This window comes from Miniopterus natalensis, chromosome 13 (assembly GCF_054644295.1).
Source record: "Miniopterus natalensis isolate mMinNat1 chromosome 13, mMinNat1.hap1, whole genome shotgun sequence".
Lineage (NCBI taxonomy): Eukaryota > Metazoa > Chordata > Mammalia > Chiroptera > Miniopteridae > Miniopterus > Miniopterus natalensis.
The window spans coordinates 16,807,627-16,821,385 of NC_142093.1; the positions used below are offsets into that span (position 1 = coordinate 16,807,627).

General features: G+C 46.8%; 1 protein-coding gene across 1 annotated transcript in view; it reads left to right on the forward strand.

The window, feature by feature from the left end:
• Positions 1 to 339: 339 nt before the first annotated feature.
• The window catches only part of VIT (vitrin), a 75,335-nt gene continuing 61,915 nt past the window's right edge, over positions 340 to 13,759 (forward strand). Inside the window, exon 1 of the mRNA XM_016219012.2 lies at positions 340 to 508. The gene's annotated coding sequence lies outside the window, so the exon portion shown is untranslated. The remainder of the gene's footprint in view (positions 509 to 13,759) is intronic.

Sequence of the window (13,759 nt, forward strand, 5' to 3'; positions counted from 1 at the left end):
GGAAAGGGAAAAAAAAGAGAGAAAATGGAATTGCCCTGCTCACGCTGTCCTTTAATTATATATTTACATTTTATCTAGGTGCTTCTCTTCTACTTTTTAGAATTTCTAATTGTAGAATTTGCTTAATGAAAATGTGTGCTGTGGGCTAGAAAAGGGTATTTAGAAACACTTATCCCCCCCACCAAAAAAAAAAAAAAAAAAAGCAAGTGGGAGTGGAAATTTGAAAGAGGGCTGCCTAATTCAGCACTAAAACCAGTGTGAGCAGCAGTGCCTGTGCGTGTGTGTGTGTGTGTGTGTGTGTGTGGTGTAAAATGTGCTTTTCAAAGTGCTGAGAGGTTGATGGGAACGTTCGATTAGCTCCTCTGAGAAGAAAAGGTGCTTGGACCTCTTGATTCTGCTTGAGAATAATTTGGATGGGATTTGTGATGCAGAAAAGCTTAAGGAGAAAGGATATCCATTCCGTGTGGTGGAAACGTCTTGGGAAAAAAAATTGCTGTCTTCAAACAAGGTATGTCTGATGAATTGTCAAGTGATGCAGCTAGTTTGCTTTCCATTCCTTATTATGAAAACCTTAAAATGTATTCATCATTAAGAAACTACAACACATACCTTGACCAAGTAATCAGTTCTGTATAAATTTCGGTCTCAAGAAAACTGAGCTGGGAGTGGGTGGTAGTTGACATCCTTGTAAACAACTAATATTAGGTATGTCGACTATAAATAAACTGGACTAAGATAAGTTTAGAACAAGATTTTCACTGTATCTTTAAGCCAACTTAATTATAATTAAAGTGAGTTGAAAACTATGACATTTGTGTAGAACTTTAAAGTACATTTACGGCTTTTTTATTCTTTGCTTCCTTTATGAACTATGGTAGCAATGCAACAAATTGCTCAGAACAACATATCAGTAGCAGCATGAGAAATGGGCACGCTGGTGCTAAATTAAAAGGGAAATAATTCCTCGTGGATCTGTGCTTCTCTATTCAGATGGATCTGGGTGGAATGTGGCTCGAAGTGCACTCTGTGTCTTGTTTACCCTGCAAGGGTTTTCTCAGGCTGAAGGCTTTTTCACTGATAAGCCCGGGAGAGGGCTGGCATTGTTAAGCCCACTATTGTAGCTCAACTCTGCAGAGGAAAACAGGGTGGGAAGTCTCTTTTAAGCACGATTAGTGTCAAACCAGTATAAACGTGAAATAAATGCCTTGAGTTCAGATTAAACAGAGAGGATATGATTGAATCATTAGACTCGATGGTTTGCTCTGAGCGACCCATGGCATCTTTTAAATCCACTCCAAATCGAGAGTGGAATTCAAGATTTTCTTTGGGTTTATTGTCAAAATAAAGCCAGGCATTCTTGGCCATGGTGGTTATTAAAAAATGCGAGCGCTAAGAAAATAACACGTTGCCATTGCGTTGTGTTGCAACAAATCTGGAAGCCTTGGCGGTCAAGTCCTGAGGTTGTTTTTCCCTTGGTCTCTTGAAAGAGGAAAACACCCTGCAGCAAGGCGAGATCAAATGCCTGTGTATTTTCTCTGTTGTGTGTGTCGGCTGTGAGCGGTAGCTGTGCGCTGGGAGGCAAGCTGGAAGTGCCTGCCTTTTATTTATTGAATTAAAATACCCTCTTTTGTGAAAGGGCTTTAGACAGAGAATTGCAAGACTCTGAGGGCTGCATTTTTAATTGCAATATGATGGTTTCCCAGGCTGAGCTTCATTTAGATATATCTTACACCTTGTCATTGAAAGGAAACACTTTAGAAACATTGGAAATGCTTAATATCTACCCTGAAATAGTGTTTACTTTATGAATGTAGTTTAGAAGGTCTAATTATCTTTTTTCCTAAGTTACTGATCACAGGAGGAATAGTTTCTTTCAGAGGAAATGCACTGGGTTTGAAAGTGGTGTATGACTAGCTCCAGGAAAACAAAACCGGGAGGCTGTCCTCTGCGATTCCCACGGGCCGGGGGGTGACGGGGAAGCAGCGTGTTCCCGGCTGCCGCAGCCGGGAGTCCTAATCGCAGGAACAGCCCTGCCACTACCCGGCTGTGCTACCTTGGGAAAGGTGTGCAACATTTCTTCACTTTTTTCCCCCATCTGAAAGACAGAAATAGCGATGCCTGCACGCACACCACTCCCAGGGTGGTCATGAGGCTCAATATTGATTCTCGGTTCCAAAAAAGGTTTTGAAATGTGAGAAGTTCTATAGAAATGGAATCTTTTTCTGCACATATTCACAAAATGGTTACATCGCAAGAAGCTCTTGGCCTTCAAATGAATGCTTCCCAGGCCCCGCAATGGTCCTGCTGCTTGTGTCCACACGTGTAACTTCTCTCCTGGCTTGTTTGGAAGCATGAGCTCAGGAGCTATCAGCAGCAGCGGGTGCAGGACAGAGCACAGGGGAGAAGGGCACTCTAGCTGTGTGACCTTGGGGAGCTTACTCAACACCTCTGTGTCTCCATTTCCTCACGTATGAAATGAAGAAGCTGGACAAGGCAGTCTCTCAGTTTCCCTCCTAATCCTGATTCTCCATGTCATGACATGGCCAGGCCAATTTCATTGATGAGACTCTCTGTGTGCTGCAAAATGAAGAAATATCAAAATGGGGTTTCAAAACTATGGTATATTTTAAATGTTTATGTTTGCCTAACTCAAGAATTTAACATATACAAAAATGAAGAGTGTGTGTGTGTGTGTGTGTGTGTGTGTGTGTGTGTGTCTCCGCAGGATACTAAGGACAGTGTGGTCCAAGCTGTATGACAGACTTCTTTCAGTTCTCTGTCAAATATCTAAATGTAAGGCCTTCCAGGCAACGCTAAGGCCAAAGCCAAGGCCAAGTGGCCCTCCTGTGCTATGGACCCCATGGGAGTTTGTCAGGCAGGAGGCTCTGCCAGTTCTTAAATGTATTAACGTTGGCAAGTTACTTAAACTTTCTGAGCCTCAGTTTTCTCATCTCTAAAAAGGGTCTGTTGTTAGTGGGATTGTGGCAGAAAGCTTTGACCAGAGCTTGGCACACCATCAGCACCCAAATGTTAGCAAATATTTTCTTCATTACATATGCCTAGAATGAAGAAATCAGACCAGCTGTGAAGCACAGTGATTGTAATCCTCTCCAAACTTTTACACATTAACTCTTTGGATATGGTCAGCAAAGGGATTTGTGGAATTATGTGATATTAATATAATCATTAGAAATGGATAGCCATCTCTTCCTTCAGAGGATCTGAGCTAATCAATCAATGAGCAAGCGATAAGCAAGAGAGGCAACTTCTGCGACGTTTGTTACGTGACAAATCCCACGGGTCCCCCTCTCACTGTCTAAAAATGTGTCTCCCTGTGGTTTGCAGAAGGTGGTGGAATTCCTAGCCCCCTGAACAAACATAGCGTGAGCGAGAGCAAAGTGCAAAGGGAACCTGCTAGTAGCAGTGAGCAGCTTCTGTTAGTGCAGAGAATGGGGCAAAGAAGCAATAGACCGAGGTAAACGTAGGCTGGGCATCAGAAATGGCTTTTTGATAATGCTGGTTGTCAAATTTTAATTAAGCTGCAGCAGCACACCCCAAGGGCTAGGGCCTCCACGCCACTGCTGGCTTGGTCCAGCCTTGACTCCTGTCGCTAGCCTGTACCACTGGGATCCCCTTCAACCAGCCACTCCAGCTGTGCACCCGCACCCCACTGGCTCAACTCCCAACACGCTGTGGAGCTGGGCACACCTGTGGTGAGGCCCTGAAGCCACAGGAGTGTGCCTGACAGTTAGGGGCCCCGAAGCTGCTCGTGCACCTGCAGTCAGCCCCAGTCCTTGCTGCTAGTCCTGGCTCTCGCCACTAAATGTGTCTGCAACTGTCCCCTGCCACTGCACCACCCAGGCATCTACAGCTGGCCCTGCAGCCAAGCACAAGCACACCACCAGCTCTGGCCATCACCACTGCCCCCTCCGGCCCCCAGCTGCTGACCTGAAGCAGCCCTTCCAGCCTCTGCAGCTCCCCTGCTGTGCTCACCAAGCGGTGTGGACCCCAGCCGCCTGATGTCTAGACAGCAAGGCCCCCGCCAGCCCCCACACTTGGCGTCCTGCACCACTGGACTCAGGAACACAGCAGGCCCGAGCGTGCCTCCACTCACAGCGAAGGCCTTTCCCGACCATGCAAGGCTACAGGGGCATGGGGAATCGGGGAGGCATGGCTCACCAAAGGAGCACATTAAACCTCGAGTAACCGACCCCCACGAAACAGAGATACGCGAACAAGGAACTCGAAACAGTCGCTGTAAGGATGCACAGAGAGCTCAAGAGAGCACAAGCACTTCAGTGAAATCCGGACAGCGATACAAGAACAGAGTGAGTTCAACAAAGAGACAACTTAAAAAAGAACCGAATGGAAATTTTGGAGCTGAAGAACAAAATTTGAATTAAAAAATACACACACACACACACACACACACACACACACACACACACGAAAGCTGTGTCAGCCTGAGATCTCCTGAGCGAGTCCTGCTTACAGGCCAGGAGGGGAGGGACCGAACTCCAACCAGCTTCCCAGGGCCCGTGGCCACACGGAGCAGGGACTGTTTCAGTTTTGTTGACTGCGTTTTCTTACAGTTACCTCATTTGTAAAACAAACAGTTGTGGATGCTGGATTTAGAATTTGTTTCTAATCAACTGGAAAACTTTTCCACTCCGACAGACGGCAGATCCTTAGAGACGGCCTATCTGAAGCGCTCGGGCTGCTGGGGGCACCAAGCAGGCACCAGGCGATGCTCTGCGCCCAGACTGATAAAGGCCGCGGGTCCTGCGGTGGCCTGTGAACGGCACCCCCCCACCCCTCCCATCACACACCCCCCCGCCACACCCCCGCAGCAGACGTGACTGCCGCGTTCCAGGGCCTGTATCCCAAGGGAGAAAGGTGAACTGAGATGATGCTGCTGAAGCCCTTTCCTGAGTCAAATCCACAAGCCAGGGGCTTGGAACAAAACAAATACATATTAGTTTGGTTTTGATTCAGTTTAGAAAATATTTTGGTATTTGTTTTTCACTCTGGCCTTATCATTTAAAAAAATGTTTAGCCCATTTCTGCTTCCTATTAGTTCGCTAGATGTTCATTTGTTCTCAGTTCCTTTTAAGAATGCTGGATGTCATTCCTCAGCCGTTCGATCGGTCCAGCTGTCCTACACCATCTAGAAGATTTTCATGGCAATGGGCTAAAGATCCTTACAAATGGGCTAAAGATCCTTACAAATGGGCTAAAGATCCTTGCAGAGAAGGAAGGAACAAAACTACAGAAGTGCTCCCTTTCTGGGTCCTAGAAGAATTTAACTCAATGGCAGTAACAAACCTATGTGGTTCCTTCGCCAAGAAGTCCAAAAGTCACGCATGGCTGACCCTGGGCAGCATCTTGTGGCGAGAAATTAAATTTGTTGCTTTCCCTCTGTTAAGTCCTCAACTAGAATATAAATGGCTATATTTTGCAAAAGCATGGCAACGCGAATGATGATGGCAATCATGATTAATCACCACCCCAACAGCAATAATAACTGCTAACACCGACGGAGCTACTCTTTCGTGCCAAGCACTGTTCCAGGACCTTTGCACATATGAATTCAGTTCATCCTAACAGCAACCATAGAGGGTGGGTTGTCACTATCTCCATTATACAGATGAAGAAACTGAGGCACTGAGAAGTTAAGGAAATTGTCTGAGGTCACACAGCTCGGAAGTGATGGAGCTCAAATGCAAACCCAAGCAGTCTAGTTCCTGAGCTCACACTTGTAACCTTTTAGGCAATAATTACACAGTCCTGGTGTTTCTATCACTGCCCCAAATTAATCTTTGCCATCCCTGAAAACATTGTTTTCAAGCCAAGTCAATTTTGAGGAAAACTATTCTTCCTCACAAGTGTAGACAGGACACCAATAATGACAGAGAGGAGTGAAGGTAAGGAACTCCCAGGAGAAGGGTCTTGGGAAGGAGGAGGGGCTGTTCCTGGCATTCTTGGATCACCTCCTGATTTAAGATCGCTTCTCAGGTGTGCTGGGAGACATGACTTTCAGGAGGAAAGCCAAGGAGTAGGCATCATTATCAAGCCCTTTGAGTAGCCAGTCCCCAGATGTCCTTTACCTTCACTCTACGGTAAAGTTCTCAGCGAGTCGCAAAAAGAATCATCCTAAGACTCAGATTACTTTAAAAAAAAAAAAAATCACTTTTCCTGATAAGGGTCTCTACAGTGACAAGACTCCCATAGAAATTTCTCAAATTCTTTCTCTCGGTGAGAGAAAGGCGAAAGTTTTGTGTGGACACGTAAAAATTCATAAAAATCGCCCTCAGGCTATAGTGAGATGGAACTCTGTTTCTGCATTCCTCCTTCTCAAGCAGGAAAAAAAAATCCATTCCTTCAGGGGACCCAATGTATAGTTTCCAGGGGAAGAGGTCACTGGCATCTCAGTGCTGAGTGAATTCCCTCCTCTCAGTTCCTTTGTGTCCCAGGCAGAGAAAACATGCTCTGGATGTAAAGGTGCAAGTCAACTTGCCCAGACTGGCTTTCTTGTATAATACAGCAAGTAAGTTTACACTCCTAAAGCTAAAAGGAATTTAGGGGAGCAGAGGTAACCTTCAGTGGTGGCAGCAGCAAATATTTATGGGGCCACCGCCATGTGCCAGCTATAATTCTGTGTGTCCCGGAAGAAGACTGAACAAAATAGTCTCCGTTCTTCCAGAGCTGCCAATCTGTGGGCGCACGATTAACAAATCCACACAAGAGGTCTGGCGGTGACCTGGGCTGTGAAAAACATAAGACAGTAGGAAAGGGGGCTGGGCCAAGCAGTGAGGTGTGGGTGATGATTTATGTTGCATGAAAAGATAAATGTTTGATAAAGGGACACTGAAACTGAGAGAGAGGTGAGGGAAGCCAGGGGGCATCCTATGTGGGTAACTGGGGGAAGAGCATTCCAGACAGAGGGAAGATAGATGCAAAGGCCCTGGGGTAGGACCGTGCTTGGGAGACCAAGAGGGTAGCTGGAGACAGGAGAGCAGGAATAGCTTTAGGAAAAGGGGTTGGCATTTCCCCTCCTCCTCCCCCTCCCCACACTCCCACCCACTTCAGGCAATAGTGACAGGAGCCTCGGGACCACTTTGGAACATGGAAATAGTTGGCCCTTCATCTCAGCGGAAGCTGAGACAAAGGATTGTCCCATTTTAACATCCCATGACACAGTCAATTACGATACACGCAAATATCTATTTAGATGGGCGTGTTATGCCTGGTTAAACTTAAAAATATGCCCGATGCATCACTGCCCTAAATAACATTTGTGTGTGAGAGAGAAAGCTGCGAGTGAGTTCAGGCCCAAATATAACTCAAGACAATCTCTTGACCTTAGAACTAAGACAACTTTACTACACAGTGTATGCATTTTACAGTGTGAGTCTTAACTAGTGTCAACAGAGTATCTCAGAAAGCCTGGGATATATGTGTCAAGGCAAAAAGGAAGGTGAAACCATCGGCAGGGTGCTCCAACGGGAGTACTGAGTGGGGTTGAGTGCTTGAGGCCTGGGATGGAATTCTGGTTCTTTTACATACTCACTCTGTAAACTTGGATAGCGTACTAAGGTTCTCCAAGCCTCGATTTCCTACTCTGAAAATGGGCATAAGAGTGCCTACCTGATAGGATCATCACGATAATGAAATAAGGCCGCACATGTGCAGTGTGTAGCACATGGTAAGTACTCAGTGATAGTTACCATTATTGGAGTGGACTCTCACACTTCTAAAACTTTCCACAAAGAAGAAGAAAGGTACCAACCCCATCCTCTGTAACAGGCCACTAGTCAGCGGGGCCAAAATTGGCAGGAGGGCCGTGAAAGAGGGTGGGAGACTCGATCAGAGCTGGCGATGGCCCAGAGAGGGCCTCTGGAGCAGGAGGCTGAGGGGTTTCCTTTGGAGAGCTGGGCCTCCTGCTTCGAAATGACTCTCTTTCTGCTGGTCCCTGCCACCCGCTGGGACTCAACCCTCCCTAGCCCCCAGCTGCTTGGGCCCAGTCGCTGCCCTCCCCTCTCCCCCCTTTGCCCAGTGCTTGCTGGGGTTCGGGGCTGCACTCTGACCCTTAGCCCCACGCCTGCCTCTGGGTGGCAGGGGAGAGCTGGGACCCTGTGGCCTGCGACAAAACCCGCTCTCTACCCAGAGGCAGACAGGAGGACGGTGTGGATTTTACACGCACACCCTCACCCTCCTCCCCACCTCAGCTGGAAGCTCGACCAGATGCGAAATATGTTTTTCTCTGCCTCAGAATTGAAGGCGGACAGAAAAGAACAGAATGTTCAGGCCAGTCAGGGCTCTGGGGATCACAGTGGGACTGAACCAAATACCCGGCTCCAAGCTCACCGCCGACGGCCCGTCGGCAACCACACACCCCAGTGCCCAAGGGGGACAGCTCACGGGCGGAGGCAGGGCTGCCGCGGGGTCAGACGCCTTAGGTAGGGAAGCTTCGGGCGAGAGGGCTCGTCTCCCGGAGCCCCGGGGGATCTCTGAGCCCGCACGGTTTCCAGAGCAACTAAGGGGGGCGGTCATGGCCCACCTCATCTTCTACTGAGACCCCCCCCCGGATTTACTGCTCCTCGTGCCCCCTTCCATTACAGAGTATAAATGACTCTTGGAAGGAGTTCTTTAGAGCTCATTTGGGGGCATGCCTGCAAACTAGTATTTTTTCCCACTGGCAATATAAGATCTAAACTACCACTTCAGAAACGTAATTACTGTTTGCAGCCTCACTGGAAATCACTATTGGTTGAAGCCTTGTGGAAGTGGTAAGCATTACCATATGTCAGGCTCCTAACGAAGTAAAAATGATGGTCTGAAACGCACGCACCAAAAACGGCTTTCCCTTTTTGGTTTCCTGACATGTAGCAACGTGCCACATGGGTCAGCGAGCCTCATGGCGCGGGCATATATCTGTCTCTGGACACATGCGTGAGCTCTGCAATGCACCCAACGGCCCGGGAGTGAGTACCTCTGCTTTAGGATTTGCCCTGGCTGCCTATGGCAATCAGTGATCCTGGAGAAAGGGATCCTGAGTAGCTCACATCTTAGTCATCCAAAAAATTACCTGTAATATTTGTGGAAAATTCCTAGATTGGAACAGTAAGTATAATGTTCTTTTAGATAGATGATAGATAGATAGACAGACAGACAGACAGACAGATAGATAGATGATAGATGATAGATAGACAAATAGATGATAGATATAGATGATAGATAGATGGATGATATAGATAGATAGATAGATAGATAGATAGATAGATAGATAGATAGATAGATAGATAGATAGAGATAGATAGATAGACAAATAGATGATAGATATAGATGATTGATATAGATAGATGATGATGATAGATAGATAGAGATAGATAGATAGATGATAGATAGATAGATAGATAGATAGATAGATAGATAGATAGATAGATAGATAGATAGATAGATGATAGATAGATATAGATAGATAGATAGATAGATAGATAGATAGATAGATAGATAGATAGATAGATAGATAGATAGATAGATGATAGATAGATAGACAGATAGATAGATGATAGATTCCAGACACTATGGGAATAAACACTGTCTAAATCAGCCTGTCAAGGCTGACACCGTTGGCATGCCGTGCCGGGTAATTCTCGGTTGTGTGGGCTGTGCTGTGCCTTGTAGGATGTTTCGCAGCATCCCCGGCCTCTACCCACTAGAGGCCAGTAGTATCTCCCACCCAAAGTTATAACAACCAAAAATGTCTTCAAACATCTTTCCTGGCGGGGGCGGGGGGCTGCAAAATCACCCCTGGTAATGAGCCCTGGCCATAAATACATCAGGAGCTGCGCAGCGGCGCTCTGCCAGCATAGCTTCAAGGTCGCACACTCCCGCCGTCGCCCCCAGAGCGCCCAGGTCTGCGGCTGCTCCGTCTCAGTGGCTGCCCCCACTCATGAGAGCCTTCCTCCCGGGGCTGGTTCCAGGGAAGACACAGCTTCTCCCACCCCTGCCTTGATGCTACCAAAACACAAGCACATATGCCTTCCCATCTTACTACTAATCACTTCAGGGAAACAGGAAATAAGTAAAACTACAAAGATGAAAAGTGTTTAATCAGAGCTTCAAGGAACAGAAACTAACTCAGACTGGCTGGAGTAGAAGGGCCCAGAAACATCCTCATCAAGCACAGGAGACCAGGTCCAGCTGGGCCTCCTTCAGGATGGAGACGGGGCCTGGGGAGTGGCCAGAAACTAAGGCGCCTGCTCTCGCTGCTTCTCCAGGGGCCACGTGCTTTCTCTTCTCCATCCCCTTCCCTCGTCTTCTACATCTTAATCAGGGCCCATATGGCCTCCAGCTTGGCTCCCTCAGTTTCCAAAGCTTTCCATGTTCCAATTCCAAAATCCCAAGGGATATCTTGATTGGCCTAAATTATATCTCTCTCCCTTTTTTTTTTGCCAGACCAAGCTGGTCATTTAATTTCAGCGAGTGTTATCTCTGCATCTGAGCTTAATATTTGAGATCCTACAGGGGTCTTGTGAGATTAAAGTTATAGATGTAACCAGGATTTTTAAAGTGAAAAGCACAGCCTGGCTGGGTGTGGCTCAGCGGTTGAGCGTCGATCTAGGATCCAGGCGATCAGGGTTCGATTCCCGGTCAGGGCACATGCCCAGGTTGTGGGCTCAATCCCCAGTCGGGGGCATGCAGGGGGCAGCCGATCGATGGCTCTCTCATAATTGATGCTTCAACTCTCTCTCTCCTCTTTTCCTCTCTCTAAAATCAATAAAGATATATTTTAAAAATAAAATAATGGGGATAAAAATTTGTCACAATTTAAAAAATAAAGTGAAAAGTACAATACAAATGAGGCATAGAGTTTATGTTTTATAATAATATTATATAATAAACCATGAAATCATTTGGAATTTTTAATAACAGTCACATGAAGAGTTCGATATAGTAAAAAGAGGACAAGACTAATATAGAACCTGGGCTGTGTGCCCTTAGGCAAGTGGCTTCACTGCTCAGAATTACAGGACTAATAATGCCCATTCTACTTCAAGAGGTTTTTAGGCGGCGCAGATAAGAGAACTGCTGAGAAAACACTGCAGACTCTGGTATAAACGCATCTGCTGTGTAGGGACAGGCACTGGGAATTAGGGAGCAGCAGGGAACAATCTTTCAGCTGCAAGCCCGCCTGAAAGGGAAGTTTATTATCTCACCTGACAGAGGTGGGCCCAGCCCCAAGGCACAAGACAGTCAGAGCCCCGGCTCCATCTCTCAGCGACTCACTTAGCTGCCCACCTCCTCTTGGGTTGGCTCTTTCCTCAGACTAACCTGTCCCATGGTCACAAGGTGGCTGCCAGCAGACCTAGAACCACCTTCCCCCCCCCCCCGTTCATTTCCAACACGAGGGGTAACCTCTCCCTGGAAGACATGGGAGTAAAGCCTTTCTGTTCTGTCTGATACAACTCACGACATGTCACCCCTGAACTAGGCACAATCCCTTGAATGAGGCCTGTGTGATGGGCTCGAGGCCAAGGTCTTGAAGCAATCGTCAGCAAGGAGGGATATATATGAAACCACCCTTGGCTTAGCCTTGGATGGCCCCGCTTCCTCTGAGTCCCCTGGCTGCACTGATTCCGTTTACCAAATGGGGGTTGTGATGGGAAAGAGGGAAGCAGGTGCTCCGCTTAGGCAACCAACAGTGTCCAGTCCATATAGCCCAGCTCAGAGCACATCTTCAAGCAGCCTGGTGCATCCTTAGGAGCCAGCATTTTGAGAAAGGGCAAAATTTCCCTTCCTTCCCTGCCTAGTTGGCTTGTACTTTGCTGTTGGCATTTCTTTAAGATAAAAGGAGGAAGGAACTGGAAGAAGAAGAAAACTACAGAAAGAAAGAACAGCTGGTGTCCTCTCTGGCTCACTGTCTCCTTCACAGGATCCCGGGGGAGTATGGCCGTGTCCACTGGTGTCATGGCAACAGGAAACGCCGTGCTTCGGGTCCAGCCCGGAGCCGCGGGATCTATGTAAGGGTTTCTGTGCAGACTGAGGCGCCACCTCCACGTTGTAAAGTCCCCTCTGACTACCAGCCTTCCTTGTTCCATCTGCACCAGATAAACTCACACCCACGGACGAGCAGCTGAGGCCTGACATCAGGCAGGAATGGGGAAAGCGAGCCTGCAGATGGGGCCGCTCCCCATTCAGAGATGCCTATCCTCAAGGGATTTTTGGCATTTTGGAAATACAGCCCAAGCCTCTCATAACCATTAAATGTTTCCAGATGGATATTGGCTCTCTCTGCCTCGTGGACAAAGAGTATTGTTAGGTGCTCCCCATGTAGCATCATAGATCAGACAAACACCAGCATTATATAAATCTTACACGTCCACTAGGACATATTTTCTGCAACTGAGTGGCTCAAGTAAGCCTCTAGGGGGCTTATTAAAAATGATGAATGCAAAAATAATTTTTAAGCCTCCTATGTCTCCCTGTAGCCTCAAGGATCAATTCCACATTCTTTATAAATGACATTCAAGGCCGGCATGGCCCCTTCTTTGCTCTCTAACAGCCTGACTGCCCTCCCAGTTCCCGAAGTGGCTCTGTCCCCTGTGTCCTTTCCTTCTTCACAAATTATTGTTTTCCAACCTGTCAGTTAAACGAATCCAAGCCTCTTCCAGTCCCCACACCCAGGCCTATCTGACCATCCCCCGCTTTGCCACCACTGTATCCTCTAGAGCAGAGGTTCTAATTTGGCTGTAAGACGGAGTCACTTGGGAGCTTTAAAGAAACATTGATATCAACTCAGCCCAATTAAATCAGAATGTGGATGAGTGAAGTGTCTTGCGTATTATGAGAGAGCCATGGCATGTGGTGGAATGCAAATGCAAGGCCTCTGCACTCAGAATTCCTGGTTTAAGTCCAGCTCCTCTTCTTTCCAGCTTTGTAGGTAACCTTGGGCAAAGTACCTAACTGCTTCCCAACCTCTAAAATTAAGGCAAGAAAAACCCCTACCTGATCAGGTGGTTGTGAAGATTACCTGAGTTAATATATTATTGACGCTTAGTATGTGCTCAATTAATGTTTGTCGTGATCTGTGCATCAGTCTCCCTCTAAAAGCCTCAAAGCAGCTTGATGACAGGATCTGTATCGTGTTCCTGTCTGCCCAGCATGGAGTACACACACAATTTTTTTTTCTGAATGATTAAATGGGTGTATGAATAAAGATAAATTTTGACATTAGGAGATCAAGAAGATTTACATAGAAGAGGTGGCCCATGAGCTGAACCTTGACAGATGGATAGGCTGTGAGAGGCAGATGAGGAGAGGTAAGGTATTCCAGCTAGAACAGTAATAAGAGCATGAGCCAAGGCACTGATATGCATGGTGTAGAGAAAAGACCCAAAGCCTGGGGTGTACTGGGTCAGAGGAGAGGATTACAGAAGAGAATTGCAGGGAGATGGTTTGAAAGGTAAGTTGGACCATTTCATGAAGAGTTTTTAATGCCTCACTAAGGAATTTGGGTTTTATTCTGCACAGAACGGGGGAGCTGCGAAAAAGAATTCTGAGAGGGTAAATGCATAATCAGACCTGTGCACGAGAAAGCTGATTCTTTCCAGCTGGAGAGAGGGTGACCTTCAGCAAGGAAAGCAAGGAGCAGTTTAGGAGATTACGGTGGCTTCTCATTTGATATCAATACTGTCTGTATATAGTACATCTACCCAAGAGACTATCTTATTAATTTCTGATTTATTAACATATG